At 44.5% G+C, this 19,851-nt stretch overlaps 2 protein-coding genes and 1 pseudogene across 2 annotated transcripts in view; 2 read left to right on the forward strand and 1 right to left on the reverse strand.

Moving 5' to 3' along the window:
• NR3C2 (nuclear receptor subfamily 3 group C member 2) overlaps nt 1-19,851 on the reverse strand; it is a 651,149-nt gene that overhangs the window by 173,585 nt on the left and 457,713 nt on the right. The window lies entirely within an intron of this gene.
• The window catches only part of ARHGAP10 (Rho GTPase activating protein 10), a 255,503-nt gene that overhangs the window by 51,326 nt on the left and 184,326 nt on the right, over nt 1-19,851 (forward strand). The window lies entirely within an intron of this gene.
• Nucleotides 6,127-8,316, forward strand: LOC142046934 (uncharacterized; annotated as a pseudogene).

Here is a 19,851-nt window from a genome sequence, read left to right on the forward strand (position 1 = left end):
TCATTTTCCTTGGCAGGTTTCTCCATCTCTGAGCATAGACAAGGAACCAGGAGCCTGGAGGACTGGCACTGAACCAATACCGGAGAAGGAAGAGAATCAGAGCTGAAGTGCTGCAGGATGTTGTGATCCAGACAGGTGAACAACTGGAGTTCCAGAGAGAAAGGAAGGAAAGGAGTTGCAGAGGGAGAATGAGACAACCCAGCATGGGGAGAGAATGGTTACACAGTTCCTGGAACATGACCGGAGGTTCAGAGGAGAGAACAGAGTGCAGCAGACATAACTGGAATATGTTTTATGCTACATGTGCCATGTAACATATCTCTGTAAAGGTTATGGTCTACTGAATCTATTCACCCTATTTGTACACATCATTTTTGTACTTAAAGTTCTGAACATTGACTGTATACTTGCTCGATTTCTAAGGCCATGGCTACACTGGCGCTTTACAGCGTTGCAACTTTCGCACTCAGGGTTGTGAAAAAAACACCCCCCTGAGCACTGCAAGATACAGCGCTGTAAAGCCTCAGTGTAAACAGTGCCGCAGCGCTGGGAGCGCGGCTCCCAGCGCTGCAAACTACACTCGTAGAGGATGTGGAGTACGTGCAGCGCTGGGAGAGCTCTCTTCCAGCACTGGCACTGCGACCACACTTGAAACTTCAAAGCGCTGCTGCGGCAGCACTTTGAAGTGCAAGTGTAGCCATACTCTAAGGCCATGTCTACCCTACGGGATAAAATCAAATTTGCTAAAATCGGTTTTATAAAACTGATATTATAATTTCGATTTCATGCGGCCGCACTAGGCACAGTAATTTTTTCGGGCGGGTTGTGCCGGTCCATTGTCGAGGGGCAACGGTCGATTTCTGAAACGTGCTTGTGGGTAGCACTTCCGTAGCATCCCATAGTTCCGCAAGTCTCCCCCACCCCTTGGAATCAGGTTGAATCTTAATTGTCGCGGGGGGTTCTGGGTAAATGTCGTCAGTCATTCTTCCTCCGGAAAAACATCAGCTGACAGATCCTTTCACGCCGTTTTTCCCTGGATTGCCCTGGCAGACGCCATAGCACGGCAACCATGAGCCCGTTCAGCGTTTTTTTTTTTCGGCACCGTATGTGTACGGGAGTGCCGCGGAGAGAGAGACGATACTCCAGCGCAACAGACAACATTTCTTGCTTTTGCAATGATAGCAGAGATGGTTACCGGTCGTTCTGTACGTCTACTGCCGGAGAAAACTGCAATGAGACAGACGGTCATCTCTCCCCCTCTGTACTGTCCGCTGCTATCATGAGTGTCCCTGGCGAGAATCAGCCGCCGGGGCGCAACGCAAAAGCAAAATGGGATTGACTCCTTGGGACGAGTCAATCCCTCCCTTATGGTTTCTAAAAATAGAGTCAGTCCTGCCAGAATAAGAGGCAGTGTATTAGAGAACCAGTGTATCAGAGAGCACAGCTGCTCCGTGGTCAGTATTCACGGGGTGCCCCTGCACAAACGCACCGGTTGCTTCCTTCCTCCCCAACCTTCCTGGGCTACCGTGGCAGTGTCCCCCCCCACATTTGTGTCATGAAGTTATAAAGAATGCAGGAAAAAGAAACAGAGACTTGGAGGCAGCCTCCCGGGCTATGACAGTCCAGGCAGTACGGAATCTTTTCTTTACACTAGAAAGGGGGGGGGGGGGCTGAAGCCCCCACTTGCTATGATGAAGATGCTTATTAGCCGTTCTGTCCTATCTACTGGGAGTAACAGGAATCATTCCTCATGATATTGAGCAATTATCAGGCATGGGTTCTCAAGGATGGTGGGCAGTCCACAGCACCGTTTCCCACCGGGGAGGGGCAGAGGAGCGGATACTGCTCTTCACTGCTGTAGCATCGCGTCTACCCAGCAGCATTCAGTACACAGTAGGTGACATTGAAAGTGTCAAGGAATGATTTCTTTCCTTTCTTTCGTGGTTGGGGGGGGAGAAGAAACGAAGCTGTTCCCTGAACCACGCGCAGACACTGTTTTAACCTACAGACATTGGGAGCTCAGCCAAGAATGCAATACTTTCAGGAGACTGCGGGACTGGGATAGGCTGGAGTCCTCAGTACCCCTCCCTCCCTCATTGAGCGTCCATTTGAGCCTGGCTTCCCGTATGCTTGTCACGCAGCGCTGTGTATCTGGAGTTTTTTTTTCAACATTTTGGCATTCGTGTTCTGTAACGGAGCTCTGATACACAGGTTTGTCTCCCCATACAGCGATCAGGTCTAGTATCTCCCGTACGGTCCATGCATGCTGAGCTCTTTTGATTGAGACTGCTCGCCACCCGTGCTGATCAGAGCTCCACGCTGGGCAAGCAGGCAATGTAATTCAAAGTTCGCGGGCTTTTCCTATTACCTGCCCCAGTGCATCTGAGTTCAGATTGCTTCCAGAGCGGTCAGTGGTGCACTGTGGGATACCGCCCGGAGGGCAATAACGTCGATTTCCGTCCACTAACTGTACTCCGAATTGTTAATATCGAATTTAGCGCTACTCCCTGTCGGGGTGGAGTACCAAAATCGATTTAAAGACCCTTTATATCGATATAAGGGCATTGTAAGTGTGGATGGGTACAGCGTTAATCGATTAACGCTCTTTAAATCGATTTAACGCGTATGGTAGACCAGGCTAGTAAGCTTTGTAAGGCATTTGGTCAGCTTCTTTAGAAAAAGAATTTGCAAAGTTAAGTGCAACAATCAAGAAGACTTAAGGAAAAGATCTGGGATGCTCCAATCCACATAAGAAGTCTACTGAGGACGTTCAAGGTAGCATGTGTAACAGTGGCTGCTACCTGTAGTTCTGAGTCATGCAAAACATGTGCTTGCCCATGTGACTCCAAAACGCCACCTTGGAGCTGGATTTTGCATAGGAGAGAGAGGAGGGGGTCTCCATCCACAAGAGAGAGTCTATTTAAGTACGTGGGAGACCCTTCCATTTTGTCTTCATCTGGCTAAAGAGAGAGCCTCTCCACCTCAAGTATATCTGAAAGAAACTGGAACAAAGGACAGTAACCACAGGGGAGTGTGAGTGATTCCTGGACCCAGACTAGAAGGAGACTAGTCTGTAAAAGGAAGCTTACTGGTGAGGTTTTTGCCTGTACTCAGTTGTATTACTGTATTAGACTTAGATTTGTGTGTTTTTATTTTATTTTACTTGGTAATTCACTTTGTTCTGTCTGTTACTGCTTAGAATCACTTAAATCCTACTATCTGTATTTAATAAATTCACTTTTTACTTATTAATTAACACAGAGTATGTATTAATACCTGGGAGTGGGAACAAACAGCTGTGCATATCTCTCCATCAGTGTTATAGAGGGCAAGCAATTTATGGGTTTTCCCTGTATAAGCGTCATACAGGGTAAAACAGATTTATTTGGGTTTAGACCCCACTGGGGTTTGGCATCTGAGTGTTGAAGATAAGAACACTTCAGTAAGCTGCTTTCAGTCAAGCCTACAGCTGTTAAGGGACATGGTTCAGACCTGGATCTGGGCTTGCAGCAGGCTAGTGAGTCTGGCTCAAACCAGGCAGGGTACTGAAGTCCTAAGCTGACAGGACAGGACAGAAGGGGCAGAAATAGTCTTGACACATCAGGTGGCAGCTCCCAAGGGGAGTTCTGTGATCTAACCTTTTTGAGAGATTGCTTGCTTATATGGCCACCAGGCAACCGGCCCCAGATGCAGCACCAGCTCCTGTACAAGGTCCATCTACAGTATGCACTGCAGTATGCACTGCCTTCCGATGCTATCATGTCCTGCAGCTGGTGCAGTTACTGGACAATTCTGAGGTTGGCTGGTCTATGACCCGTATAATGAACATTTGTGGAATAACAGAATATACTATGTGCAGTAGACAACCCCTGTACAAACCTAGTCCACATAGCCATCATGCTTCTGAAGGAACAGACATGAAGGGGACATACCTTCCACTACTAGTGGAAGCTGAAGTGTTGGCACTGTATATAGTCTGCCAGTTTTGCACTTCTGTTAGTGTTTGTTTTTGTCTTTTGCCTCTTGATGGCAGCTCGTCTGCCTATAATGTTTTTAAAGTGTTTTTGTATATACATGTTTCAAATAAAGTGTTTTGGTTGCAAAGAAGAACAAGTCCCAAGGCTACATGAACAGGTTTTGTTAAGTTCATAAAAATCAAACTTCATGTGAGCAATACGTAAGTTGTGCATAGAGTTACATTAATAGGTTTTATTATATTTGTAAGCTGCAGTGGTTCCAAAAATTGTGGGATAACTATATTAGTTCATCCTCTGTCATCCATATCACCGTGCAAACTGATCCTATGGGTGCACAAGGCTTCTCTGACTTCCCTTGTTCATGGGTTCCCACCCCAGTAATGATAGGTGCTCTTTCTGGTTGCATGTACCGTTCCTGCAGTCCAACAGTGTCTTGAATCCACTCCTGACAAAATCGTTCTCCTTTTGCCTCACAGACGTTAGGCATAGCTTCCACAATAATGCAGACAGGACTGGCAACACTGGCATCCAAATAGTTTTGAAGGCAATACCAGCTTTCCTTCAACCTGCCAAATTGCACATTCCATCACAATCTTTATAGCTAGTGAGCTTGTAACTGAATCTTCTTCTGCCAGGCCCTCTGAAGTCAGGCTATGGTTTTAGAAGCCCATGTCAGGAATGGATATGCAGTGTCCCCTAGAGTAACAGTGGGGACAGACTTCATTGATACATGTCATTTGGAGGAAATATAAATTCCTTGCTTGTCCAAGAAGGTAAAGTCCTGATCTCCAAGAAACCCCTGGCATCTTGCATTGTGCTAGTACACTGCACATTGGTGTCCATGAACCTGCTTCTGTGACTGATCAATGCCTGCATAATGATGGAATAGTATCCTTTGCAGTTTATGTACTCATTTGCTTTTTGTGGAGGATGAATTATGGGTACAAATCCCATTGATAGCCCCCCACAGTTTTGGAAGCCTGCTCTTTCAAAGATGGCATTATATCAGGCACTTCATTTATGCCCACCACCTTTGTGCAAGCAGACCTGATCACCACCTAGATTTCCACCATTACAACCCTCACAGTTGACGTGCCAACACCATGATTAGCCATGGGCTAGTAGTAGTCTGGGGTAGCCAGCTTCCAGTTAGACGCTGTGACCTGCTTCCGGACTGGTATGGCTTTCTTCATGTGTGTGTCTTGATGGCACAAGGTAGGTGCGAGTGGCTCACGTGGGTCTAGGATCATCTGCTGCTTCGTGCAGAAGTTTCGGAACCACTGCTGGTAATCCAAGCTCCATATAACAACGTGATCCCACTAGTCTGTGCTTGTGGCTCTGCTCCAGAATCATGAGTCTGAATATGGGGGATCTGAGGTAGTGGGATACGACATTTAGGTGTATCATCTGGGTCACAGATGACATGTCTGTACACTCACTGTCTCTCCCGCCTTGAGATCTGCCTTCTATTGGATAAGTACTGTTCCAGATTGTCCACCAGCATCTTGCAGATGTTTTGCCTGAATCCTGAAATGGTGTAACTGTGAAAAGGAAAAGGTCGTCTTCTGGTACTGAATCCATGTTGCTACCTATGGTAGCAGGGATCTTGCAGACCCAAAATGGCTCAGCTGGATGTGTTGGTGGGCTAAGAGCACTTCCAGTCAAATGCTGCAGGATGGACAGACAAGTTGTCCCACACTCCAATATGAACCAAAGCCTAGAGAGGCTACAATTAGCTAAGAACCCTGGGATATGCCATCGCAAGTCACAGCAGCCAATACATCGGCATATCACAGCATGGTCATGCTGTCACAGGTGTGAGACATGCATAACAATGCAGTGTGACGTGCTCAAAGATGAGCTTGAAAAGCACAGGTTTGCATGAAAGGATACATGGACCTGGGTATACTATGTCCTGGTCTACAGTATGAGTTTAGGTCAAATTTTGCAGCGCTAAATTGAATTAACCCTGCACCTGTCCACACAACGAAGCCATTTACTTTGACATAAAGGGCTCTTAAAATTGATTTCTGTACTCCTCTCCAACGAGGGGAATTGCGCTGAAATCGACATTGATGGTTCGAATTAGGGTTAGCGTGGATGCAATTGGGCGGTATTATCCTTCAGGAGCTATCCCACAGTGCACCATTGTGACTGCTCTGGACAGCAGTCTGAACTCGGATGCACTGGCCAGGTAGACAGGAAAAGCCCTAGGAACCTTTGAATTTCATTTCCTGCTTGCCCAGCCTGAAGAGCTGATCAGCACAGGTGACCATGCAGAGCTCATCGGCACAGGTAACCATGCAGTCCGAGAATCAAAAAAAAGCTCCAGCATGGACCGTATGGGAGATACTGGATCTGATCACTGTATTGAGAGAGGATTTTTTGCTCGCAGAACTACATTTCAAAAGACGGAATGCCAAAGCATTTGAAAAAGTCTCCAAGGGCATGATGGAGAGAGGCCACAATAGGGACTCACTACAGTGCTGCATGAAAGTTAAGGAGCTCCGACAACCGTACCAGAAAACCAAAGAAGCAAACGGATGGTCCGGTGCAGAGCCTCAGACATGCCACTTCTACACCAAGCTGCATGCAATTCTAGGGAGCGTTGTCACCACTGCCCCACCCCTAACCATGGATTCTGAGGAGGGGGTACTCTCAGCAGTGCCTGAGAATTTCACGGACGGGGAAGATGATGATGAGAAGGCGGAGGACGAGCTTGCGTAGAGCACACAACACACCATTCTCCCCATCAGCCAGGATCTTTTTCTCAGCCTGACTGAAGTATCCTCCCAACCTTCCCAAGATGGTGTCCCGTACCATGAAGTCATAGAAGGGACCTCTGGTGAGTGTACTTTTCGTAAATATAAACATGATTTAGAAGCTATAGTTTTTTAATGATGAATTTGCCCTGAGGACTTGGGATGCATTCACAGCCAGTACAGCTACTGGAAAAGTCTGTTAATGTGTCTGGGGATAGAGTGGAAATCTTCCAGGGACATCTCCATGAAGCTGTCCTGGAGGTACTCCAGAAGCCTTTGCAGAAGGTTTCTGGGCATGGCAGCCGTATTCCATTCTCCATGATAGGACACTTTACCACGCCATGCTAGTAGCAAGTAATCTGGTATTATTGCATGACAAAACATGGCAGTATATGGTCCTGGTGTTGGCTGGCTTCAAGCAACATCCGTTTTTTATCTTGCTGTGTTATCCTCAGAAGAGTGATATAGTTCGTGGTAACCTAGTTGAAATATGGGAATTTAATTAAGGGGACAGAGGTGGCCGTTCCTACGGGTCTGTTTGCCTGTGGCTGAAAAGAAATCCTTCCCTGTAGTTAGCCAAGGGGAGCTGGGGGGAATTGGCGCTGAGCTGTTCACGTTTGGCTAGCAGAGATCTTCCCTGATACCAGCCATGCAGTGTGGGGAGGGGTAAAGTGGTCATCCCAGAGAATTGGATGGGGGTGGGATAGTTTGGTTTCTGCTGCTGCACGTTAACACAAGAACTGCAGCACTCAACGGGCTTTGCTTGGTATGGGAAAGGAGGGTGCTGCTTTTATGAAGGTTGCAGAAGCCGAAAGATAATGGCTTACCTTGGCTGCATGCAAGCCGAATTCTGTTGCCCGGCCCTGCACCTGTGATCTCTAACACCAAAGCTGCAGGCACTCAATATTAAAATGCAATATTAAATGCACATTCACATGTGCTATGTAATGTGAATAGTGTTGTTCACCGTGAAAGAGTGCACGCATCGTTCAGTAAAATGTATCTTCTGTCTCTTTTTCCTTCCCGCAGCTGCAAATTTTTCAAGCCTCCCTCCTCCATCCCAAAGGCTATTTCAGATAAGGCAGCAAAAAAAATGCACGCGAGATGAAATGTTCTCTGAGATCATGCAGTCGACCTGCAGTGAAAGAGCTCATTTGAATGAGTGGAAGGACACAGTGTCACAGTACAGGAAAGTGGCCAACGAGGACAGGAGGGATGAACATGAGGATAGGAGGGATGCTTGAGATGAGAGGTGGCGGCAGAAAGATCAGAGGAGGCAGGATGCAACGCTGCAGCTACTGCGGGATCAAACGGACATGCTCCGGCGTTTGGTGGAGCTTCAGGAACAGCAGCAGGATCACAGAGTGCTGCTGTAGCCCCTGTATAACCATCCTCCCACCCTCCCCATGTTCCATAGCCTCCTCACCCAGATGCCCAAGAACGTGAGTGGGGTGGGGGGAGGCTCCATGCACCCTGCCACTCTACCCCAGTGGACAGCCCAAGCAAAAGGCTGTCATTCAAACAGTTTTGAAATGGCCTTTTCCTTCCTTCCCTCCTCCCACACCCCACCCGGTCTACTTTGTTTGTTCTCTCCCTATTTTTATAATCAATTAATAAAGAATACATGGTTTTTAAACGATATGACTTTATTTCCTTTGAAAGCAAACTGTGATTGAAGGGGGGAGGGTGGGTGGCTTACAGAGAATGAGTCAATCAAGGGGGCAGGTTTTCATCAAGGAGAAACAAACAGAACTGTCACACCGTAGCCTGGCCATGAAACTGGTTTTCAAAGCTTCTCTGATGTGCAGCACTTCCTGGTGTGCTCTTCTAATCGCCCTGGTGTCTGGCTGCATGTAATCAGTGACCAGGCGATTTGCCTCGGCCTCCCACCTCACCATAAATGTCTCCCCCTTACTCTTACAGAGATTGTGGAACACACAGCAAGCAGCAGTAACAATGGGAATATTGGTTTGGCTGAGGTCTGAGTGAGTCATTAAAGTGCACCAGCGTCCCTTTAAACGTCAAAATGCATATTCTACCACCATTCTGCACTTGCTCAGCCTATAGTTGAACACTCCTGACTACTGTCCAGGGTGCCTGTGTATGGCTTCATGAGCCATGGCATCAAGGGGTAGGCTGGGTCCCCAAGGATAACTATAGGCATTTCAACGTCCCCAACTGTTGTTTTCTGGTCTGGGAAGTAAATCCCTTGCTGCAGCCGTTTAAACAGATTAGTGTTCCTGAAGACACGAGCGTCATGAACCCTTCCCGGCCATCCCACGTCGATGTTAGTGAAACGTCTCTTGTTATCCACCAATACTTGCAGCACCATTGAAAAGTACCCCTTGTGGTTTATGTACTGGGTGCCCTGGTGCTCTGGTGCCAAGATAGGGATATGGGTTCCGTCTATCGTTCCCCCACAGTTAGGGAATCCCATTGCAGCAAAGTCATCCAATATGACATGCACGTGTCCCAGAGCCACTCCTTTGATAGCAGCAGCTCAGTGATTGCTTTGGCTACTTGTATCACAGCAGCCCCTACAGTAGATTTTCCCGCTCCAAATTGATTCCTGACTGATCGGTAGCTGTCTGGCGTTGCAAGCTTCCACAGGGCTATTGCCACTTGCTTCTCAACTGTGAGGGCTGCTCTCATCTTGGTATTATGGCGTTTTAGGGCAGGGGAAAGCAAGTCACAAAGTTCCATGGAAGTGACCCTATGTATGCGAATGTTTTGCAGCCACTGGGAATCATCCCACATCTGCAACACTATGCAGTCCCACCAGTCTGTGCTTGTTTCCCAGGCACAGCATGAACCTGCCCCATTAACACCATGATCTCCAAAGCGCCGGGGCCCGCGATTTGGGAGAATTCTGTGTCCATGTCCTCATCACTCTCATCACCGCGCTGCCGCCGCCTCCTCGCCTGGTTTTGCAGGTTCTGGTTCAGCATAAACTGCATGATAATGTGCGAGGTGTTTACAATGTTCATGACTGCTGCGTTGAACTCCGTTGAGCTCCATGCTTGCTGTGGTATGGCATCTGCACAGGTAACCCAGGAAAAAGGCGTGAAACGGTTGTCTGCCATTGTTTTCACGGCGGGAGGGAGGGACAGAGAGGGGGGACTGACGACATGTACCGAGAACCACCCGCGACAATGTTTTTTGCCTCATCAGGCATTGAGATCTCAACCCAGAATTCCAGTGGGAGGGGGAGACTGTGGGAACTATGGGATAGCTACCCACAGTGCAATGCTCGAGAAGTTGACGCTAGCCTCGGTACTATGGACACACACCGCTGAATTAATGTGCTTCGTGTGGCCGCATGCACTTGACTATATGCAATCTGTTTCCAAAAATCGAATTCTGTAAAATCGGAGTAATCCCGTAGTGTAGACGTACCCTAAGAAGTGCAGAGAATACTAAGGCTATGTCTAGACCAGGGGTAGGCAGCCTATGGCACGTGCCGAAGGCAGCCAGCGAGCTGATTTTTCAGTGGCACTCACGCTGCCCATGGCCTGGCCACAGGTCTGAGGGGCACTGCATTTTAATTTAATTTTAAATGAAGCTTCTTAAACATTTTAATAACCTTACTTTACATACAACAATAGTGTAGTTATATATTATAGACTTATAGAAATAGACTTTCTAAAAACATTAAAATGTATTACCAGCATGCGAAACCTTAAATTAGAGTGAATAAATGAAGATTAGGCACACCACTTCTGAAAGGTTGCCGATCCCTGCTCTAGACATTGATTTAACTCCTTCCAGTCAGGCAGGATAATATCAAACAGGTAAACTGAGGTGCATATGGTATTTGTAAGAAACCCCTTCATTCTCCACAGATGGTTTCCTTCAATTGTGTGATCACTGCGTATGTGTATATAGTCTATAAAGTTTGTCATGCACTTTGGGATGCTTGGAGGAAAGATGCTGTATAAATGTTAGTGGTTGCTGGTGGTTGTTTGCGAATGAGGGAAAGGTAGGAACTAGCTACAATAGCAGGGCAAATTAATGAGGTTTTTTGTTTGGCTCAGATAGAGGACTTCAGGATACAAGCCAATTGTGGGGCTTAACAAGCAATTTGTTCCTAAGCGTGTTGACTTGAAAGATAACTGTGTTGGAGACATGGTTTTCTGTACTGATTTAATTGCAGAACTGCACTGTGGTGTTACTAGCCAGATACTTAAGGGTTAGAAGAGGGTAACCAGTAGTCCTAAATAGATTACTGCATCCTTGCATTATAAGCTGGTGAGATGTCTATTAATATTCATAAAAAGTATGTGTGACTGTTTCCATGTTCAGCCTTCCTCACTGTTCAGTATTGCTCACTGACAAAATGCATGGCGTTAACTCAAAGGAGGTTTTACAGGGGCTGTTAAGGGACCCAGCAGGAAAGGTAAAACAATGATACAGATAAGATAGCCGTAGGTTTCCATCTTTAAAGGAGATATAACAATTGCTGGGACATCAGTTGGGATAAGAATTTACCAAGCTGGCGCCATCCAGGCTTTACTCTTCCAAGATTAAGCCTAGAATAAAAACATTCTCAGAAGTTAAGAAGGCAGAAAGGGGCAGAAAGGGAGAGGAGTGGTTGTTTAAACTGAGAGGCTGGCCAGGGTGTGTTAGTAAAAAGGCAGACTGACTGACTGAGACACGAAGAGGCCAAGGGAAAAGAAGACTGCAAACAGTCTGGGCTGGTTCTCCCAAATCGGAGATGAGGAATCACCTGGAGCAGCTTCAACTATGGGTAGAGAGGTTAAGTTTAGGTAGGAATTATGCATATAGGTCTCTTTGTTACTTTAAGTCCATGTCTCTAAGTGCTTTGTATGTTGTGGACAAAGTAATCTGTTTTGAAGAAACTGTTAATCTCACTGCAAACATAAGCTGACAAAAAATCCCAAAGAGAATCCCAACCACACACCTGCTAAATTAGTCACATTTCGTACTTAGGGGACTGTAACCTTGGTCCCGATGTAAGAGTGGGTGACTATGGAATTCCGCCCTAGAGGCAAATAACTGAGGTAAGACATCTAAGGAGGTGCATTCACAGAGACCTCAAAAAGGGGCAGCAGACAGCAAGCCCAGTAATGGGGATACCTTGCATTTTTTGTCTAAAATGGAGATGGAACACATCCAGAACCTCTGCAAATGTTGCACTCTAGTTCTGGCTGTGGTAGACATGGACTGCAAACTGTACCCGTGTCAGGCTATCAAACTGCAGTAACATATGGTCTGCAGAGTTCAATGTTCAAGAATCGTTTTGGGGAAGTTTTGAAATATGTAGTGTATCAAATACAAATATGGTTATTGGCCCATAGATTTGTTTCTCAGCCTTGTTGTTCTCACTCTAGTCAAGTTTTTTGCTTAAGGATCTGCTGAGCAGGTATGGTGTTCTACAAGTGACTCGCATCACTCTCTCTCTCGTGCTTGTTTTAGAAATCACACTAATGCTAAAAGTGTTTGGTACAAAAGCTGATAAAATAACCGTGATTTCCAGGGGACCCAGGCCAACTTATTTTTATTGTGGGAGTTTGTAACAGAAATGATCTTAGATCAGTTGATCACATCTGAGAGGAGGCTAAGGTAGGTGGAAAAAGTACAAACTGTTCTAACAGTCTTGTATTTCAGCAGCAGCAGAGGAGGGGGAACACAGTGACAGATTTTGTAAAATGTTATGTTCTCTAGTTTTTCAGAAGTTTTCCACTTCATACAGTTTTTTAGTAATGAACTGTCTCCCCTTTAAGGAAAACAGTAACAAAGGTTTACTTGGGGTGACTGGATGTCACAGTGGATCGGAAATGGGATATAGAACCTTTCACCCATATCTGTGTTTCAACTCCAACCCAGGTGGGAAGTAACTGAAAGTTACCAATTAGAAGATGCATTAAATGAGTGAGTTGTCTCAGTTCCATTCCCACAGGAGAAGTGAACACTTGAGGGGGCTAAAAAAATCAGGGACATAATTGGCAACATTATTGATGACCTCATTGGAAAGGTCAGGCGTTGAAAGGGTATAGGGACAGAACTGTCCCTTCTGTGGAAGTGAGTACAACTGCTTCTAGTATAAGATTCTTTTGCAAGGGAGTGTGGAGAGCTTTCTCTTCTGCCATCACTGATCTGTTTCCCCTCTTCTTCCTCCTCCAGGGGATGAATGGAAAACTTAAGGCAATAGGTCTGTCAATTCAGCACCTTCCAAGGGTACTGAGTTCTCATACCCAAGATACAGACATAGTCCTGCAGCAAGCCCTTCTGTTTTTTTTTGTTCATCTGTACTGCTGCTTGTGCTTTGGTTATCCTTCCTCCCTAACAGCATCTTGAGAGGAGTACTAAACTTCCAGATAATACCTTTTTCCTTACAAAGCATGCTTGCCATTCTGATGCGTTGTGTTGTTCCTGGAGAGACGTTAAAAATGGATTCTAATTTGGAACTTTCAGCTTTCCGGACCTTTCTGAACTTTCAGGGCCAATTCTTGAGCCTGATTTTATTTGCTAGTCACTTCATAAAATATGCTTAGCTTAACAAATTTATCAATCACTGGATTCCTACATCTTGATTGTAATTCCAGCCATGGATTATATTCTAGCACTGAAAACTCCTAACCTCTTCTTTAAAAAGAACTCTATATTACCTGGGACAACAGTACAGGACAACAGCTGTTTTGAAGGACTCTTCATTCTACTGCTACTTTCTTTACCCCCAGGTTCTAGGTACCTAAAATTGGCAAATCAGAATTTTATCCTATTTTGGATTAGATTAACTCGTGCTACCCAAGGAATGGAAAATGTGTCTTCCTGCTGCTGTGGGAGGGTTATTTAGGTGACTGCACGGAAGTCCCTACCCTTTGTTGAAGTTCACTGTGATCAGGAGTAGCTCTAATCTGTTTCAGGGACTCCAGGCAGTGGAGGCTGTAATGGAGGTGTTCTGAATAGTGCATTCCCCAGCTTCTACTGTTATGACTTTCTCTCAGCTTTTGCCATCCATTTTTGGGTGCTGGTGGAGAGGTGGCTGTGGATGTCTTGCCCCACTGGCGACCCCCTGTGAATGACTTTGCCACTCTCTCTGGGTTGCTCTGCCATGGTCTGTATATGTTAGACAAACTATGTCAAAGTTGTGGCCACACTGTCTCTATGCTCAGCAATAGCTACGTGTCATCTCAGCTGCAAAAATTTTCACTGTACCCTGGTCCATTTCATATTCTGGTATGCCAAGCATATCAGTATTTAAATAATGTCTTCAAGAGACTTGTGTACCAGGACAACCTCCCCCTTCCTTCTCATCCTCCTTTCTTCTTCAGCCTATTTCCTGTCCCTCTCCAATTCCAGAATTTTGTCTGTCCTCCTCCATTTAGTTCTCTCCAGTTTCTCTCCTAGGTTGCATTATCATCTAGGACAGCCTTCGCCTCTGCTTGTCTGACTCTCAGATCCCATGGCAAGCTTCTGGTTTGTGACTTCTAAATTACCTTGATGCCATTTTTAACCCCTGCTCTTACACACATTTGAAAGAGGAAATCTGTATCTGAAACTAATATAACACAGATCCCAATGGGTTCACCCTAGGCAATCTTTCCATGGTTCATCCAGCAAATTTGTTTAACCTAAAAAATAAGGCTTGTTCAGGTTTAGTTTTATGTATCCTCAAAACTAGTATTTTCTTAAACATTTTGTATCAGAAAGATGGATTATACATCTGTCTACTAGCCTACAGCAAGCTTAAAGGTATTTTTTCACTTGAACTGCTGCAGTGGAACAGCTGTAGCTGTGCTGCTGTAGCACTTCAGTGTAGAAGCTCATTCAGTGTAGACAGGAGGGGTTCTCCTGTCCTGGAAGAATTCTTCCATCAACCTCGCACTGTCTACACTGAGGATTAGGTTGGCTTAAATACGTCACTCACAGTGTCATAAACAGATAGCTAAGGGTTAAGGTTTCTTTTACCTGTAAAGGGTTAACAAAGGGAACCAAACACCTGACAAGAGGACCAATCAGGAAACAGGATTTTTCAAAGCTCAAGGGAGGGAATTTGTGGGTGTTTCTTTGTCTTGGGTCTTTGGTCTCTTTTCGTTGCTTCTCTTCAGCTATGAGAGGATCTATCTCCAGCCTTTCTAAATCTTCTGTTTCCCAGTTGTAAGTACAAAGGTAGCAGAACAATAGGCTTTTATATGTTGTTTGTTTTGTATTTAGATGTGTGTAGTGCTGGAAGTTTAAATTGTATTTCTTTTTGAATACGGCTGTTTATTCATATTTTCCTTTAAGCAATTGACCCTGTATTGTCACTTTGATACAGAGATTATTTTTTTTGTCTTTTTCTTTCTTTTTATATAAAGCTTCTTTTTTTAAAACTTGTTGACTTTCTTTTTCTAGTTATGGCAAGGGATAGGAATCTCTGGCCAGGATTACTGTCTGTCTCAGGGAAAGACTGGGAGGGGGGAAAAGAAGGAGGGGGGAAGGTAAATTGTCCTCTCGGTTTTGTGTTTCAAGGGATTGAAGCAGGAGGAAATCTCCTAGTATACCCAGGGCGGGAAAATCTGGGAGGAAGTAAAGAGCAGGAAGGGAAGTGGGTTATTTCCGTTTGTTGTGAGACTCAGGGCATTCTGAGTTTGGGGTTTCTGGGAAGTTTTGGGGAGACCAGAGTGAGACAGGCACTGATTCCTGTCTGGTGGCAGCGATATCAGATCTAAGCTGGTAATTAAGCTTGGAGGTTTCATGCAGGCACCTACTTTTTGGACTCTAAGGTTCAGAATTGGGAAGTATGCTTATGATATACAGGTATGGATTTTTCACCCCTGAGTGATTATAGCTGGGTCAACCTAACTTTTTAGTGCAGTGTTTCCCAAACTTGGGGTGCCAGTTGTGTAGGGAAAGCCCCTGGCAGGCCAGGCCGGTGTCCAGCCGATCGTGGCTCCCACTGGCTGCGCTTCACTGCTCCAGGCCAATGGGAGCTGCTGGAAGCGGTGCAGGCCAAGGGACCTACTGGCCGCCACTTCTCGCAGCTCCCAATGGCCTTGGAGCAGCGAACCGCAGCCCGTGGGGAGCTGCGATCGGCCGGACCTGCGGACGCGGCAGGTAAACAAACCAGTCCGGCCCGGCTGCCAGGGGCTTTCCCTGCACAAGTGGCGTCCCAAGTTTGGGAAACATTGTTTTAGTGTATACCTGGTCTTAGGTCTTATCTACACTCACGTTTTATAGCGCTCTAACTTGCTGGCTCAGGGGTGTGAAAGTCTGGAGCGCAGCAAGTCTGAGCGCTTTAAAGTGCTAGTGTAGACAGGCTCTGAGTACTGGGAGCCACGCTAATCCCTTCGTCGAGCATTCTCGTGGCAGCGCTTTGAAGTTTCCAATGTAGACATACGCTTAGTGTTTATAGAATTAGGTTTGAAATCTTCATAATCGTGACTGAAACCTGTGCATGAAGGGTTCTTTTCTCAAATCCTAATATTCAAATTTAATATTACAAATATCTTTTTAAATGTGCAAGTCCATAAAAGGCAGAATAGTTCTGATTAAAAATTACAATCCGAGAAAGGGCCATTTTGAATGAAACAGCAGTTTGTTAGTGGGCGTTTTGTTGCCTTTGGACTCTTGAGTAAAATGCAGTAACCCACGGTGGAGTTTGGTCAGCTGCAGTGAATTGAATGACATGCTCCCACAGTGACACTTTGTTCTTGTTTGTAATGTACTTGTTAAGAGAACTTATTTAGTTTCAACCATCAGTCTGGACAACAGGTGCTCCTTCCTTTTACATGGAGACAGGCAGTAGTATCACCAAGAGAGGGAACAGATATTTGCTTTGGTATCTACGCTTGAGGGTTGCTTCTCCAGTTCATGCTCCTTCCTTGCTGGACTGCAATTGCAGCAGCTTTGCATCTTAGGCAATTGTGTGCTTATGTATGGCATGCACTTTACATTCAAGAGTTGTAATGGACTTCAGGAAAGAAAGAGAGAAAAAAGAAACAATAAATGGGATGAGGATTAGTGTGTTCTTTCATTACCTTTAATTTATAGAAGTCCTTTGATCCAGTGCACTGGAAATAGATGAAAGCAGCAGCATTAAAATAATTGATAACAATAGCAACCCACTCCTGCTATGAGTCAGCAAATGGTGATCCCAAGTAAAAACAAAATATTGGGTATGCAAAAGAAGAGAAGAAAAGTCATTATTACAACAGGTAGTTTTAAACCGAGAAACAGGAGAGCTCTGGAAAAGGGATTAAAAGTGATGTGTGATCAGAAAAGTCAGAGTTAGAGACTGCAGCAACGATGATGCATAGTGAGAATATATATGATGGGAGTGGACAGCAAGGCCCTGAACCAAAGTCCAGTGAAACCAATGGAAAGATTTCTGTTGACTTTAATCTGCTTCTGGTCAGGCCCTAAATGATAAGGAAGGGAAGAAAAATCCTACATTAGACATTGCTGGGACACAGCAGTCTGTCAGCATGAATAATAGTGGCCTTATTATTCACAGTACAAGAAACTTAAATTGCTCTGTTTCCTTAATGATGGCTCAGGTGCCAATATGTTGGATGTTGAAAAAAATCACTACAGATGTAAATATGATTGAATTAATTAATCTGTTTCCAATCTAGCACCAGGCCATTCATGCAAAAGAGAAGCTGGACTTAAAATGTTGAGGGCTAGCTAATGTTAATGTTGTGATATTTCCTTTTTTTCTTTGTTATGAGTATTAAATATTCTTGCAACTTACATGTATTAAAAGTCAGAGCTATGTGCAGTTTTTAAAATGCCTAATTGGCATAATACTTGATTTACAAAGTGATTTTTAAATTAATATTTAGTTAATTTACTTGTGGTCAGTGGGATGGGTTCCCCGCGGGTGCTACCTGGAACAGGGGAACCACTGAGCCCCCTGGCCCACCAGCCTGGGCTCCCTCCACTCTACTGGTGTGACCAGCTGCAAAGCCCTCTAGCCTGCACTTTCTGTAGCATACATACAGGTAGGGACACACCCAGCTGCAGTTATATGTAGGCTCTCTGACCAGTCTCTGCATAGGAAGGCTACAGCTAAGGCCAGTTCCTCAAGCATGCGCCCCCTCTGGAGTATAAACTCAAAATTATACCATCTTGTGCTATACAGGGAAATGTACAGTGTAGGCTTATAAAGTTTACCTCCTCCCTCAATGTGGAGAGGAATATGCAATAGCCTTTGCCCCGAGTTATGATTCCCACACGTTTCACTCCAACTTACTCGTTTAGATCAAACAAAAACAAGTTTATTTACTACAAAAGATAGATTTTAAGTGATAACAAACAGAGTAAAGCAGATTACCTAGCAAATAAACAAAAAATGCAAACTAAGCTTAATATACTAAATAGATTGGATATGAATTAGCAGATTCTAACCCTAAGAGATGATACAAGCAGGCTGTGGATTCTTAAGGGACAAGCTTCATTTGCTTTACAGCTTGGAATTCCCAGGCGTTTCATTTACAGGCTAGAAATCCCTTTAGCCTGGGTCCAGCACTTCCCCCAGTTCAGTCTTTTTTCCTCAGGTGTTTCCAGGAGTTGTCTTGTATGGGAAGTGAGGAACATCAGATGATGTCACGCCTTCCCTTTATATAGCTTTTGCATAGGATGGGAATCCTTTGGTCCAAAGCTTGGTTCCCAGACCAATCTGTGCAAAAATACTGACATCACAAGATGGACTCCAGAGGTGTGGTCTGATCACATGTCCTTGCAGAGTCATAGCAGCCATTACTTATAGGCTCTTTGTAGCGTTCTCAGGAAGGCTTCCCAGTTGGGAGATAAGCTTCTCGTAAGGCCTGTTGTTTTTTCCTAATGGTCAGGGTGGATTTGATTTAAATCAAATTAATTTAAATCATTATTTAAATCACTAGTCGGGAAGGCTCGATATAATCGTGGTTTTCTACATAAAAGTGCATTCTTGTTGGTTGTTATAACCTTAAGACATATTTTTCACAACTCAGAGATAGATGTAGGTTTCATTTTTAGAAGATACCCACTATACAGTCATTTATTTTGAAAACTTTTCAGATTAGTTTTACAGTTATATCAGAAAATGAATGATTGTTTGATTATTTCATTTACCAAAGGTAAATGAAGCAGATATTTATTAAGTCATTGGGAGGTGAACTATCTCCAATTCAACAGGTTAATCATTAATATTTGAAGGATTTTCTTGCCGTGCTGTATTAGGAGAAGAACATCACCAGGCAGACATTTAAATTGTTTTATTTAACTGAAACAACAACGTTAAGTATTCTGGATTTTTTTCTTCAACAGAAAACATATACTATTTTAACACAATGAGCATGTGTCCCTCGCTTCTCGCATTTATTTCCAGACTTCTTCTCCAGCCAGATCCTGTCCAGATCTATTCCACCCACGGCAATCTTCTATTCATTTAACTTTTTTAAACTTTGCACTTTTAGAGAGAGATAAGGGTTTGACTCTGTGCACACAAATTTGCAGATGGACAATAGAGTTGAGGTCTGTTATTTCTCACTTCTATATATTATTTATTTATTTAAAGACATTTTTGCTGTCAACAAGCATGTTACCTCTGGAGATGCAAATCCACATGAGAACTACAAAATTTAGCATCTCTGATGGTATCTTCTAGACTGAGCACTGAATCCCATTGGATAGATAGAAAGATTAACCTAAGTAATCTATACAGAAGCCCCTTTAACCCCATAAAATTGATTCCCTAATCTATGAACTATTGGAACTCATTTACAAAACTTTTCTTAAACATTACATGAATATATTGTTTCATGCTATAGAATTAGAATTTATAATCCCTATTCCATGCTGAGATATCTTTGAGCTATAATGTATCTTAATTAAAACTATCTTTAGATAAGTTTTTTCTCCAAAAAGCATTTTATCAAAAAAATCCTATTTAAATAAAAAAAAGAAAACCTGATTTTTTTTATTTATTTAAAAAAATCGTTGATTTTTTATCCACCCTGCTAATAGTCCGCTGCCCTGAATAGGCCCTTCCCCACCTACTATCTGGAGCGGAGGTGGGTAAACTATGGCTCGTGATCCATATCCGGCCCGCAGGACTGTCCTGCTTGACCCTTGAGTTCTTGGGCAGGGAGGCTTACCCCCGGCCCCTTTCCCGCTGTGTCCCC

The sequence above is a fragment of the Chelonoidis abingdonii genome, chromosome 5 (assembly GCF_003597395.2).
Source record: "Chelonoidis abingdonii isolate Lonesome George chromosome 5, CheloAbing_2.0, whole genome shotgun sequence".
Lineage (NCBI taxonomy): Eukaryota > Metazoa > Chordata > Testudines > Testudinidae > Chelonoidis > Chelonoidis abingdonii.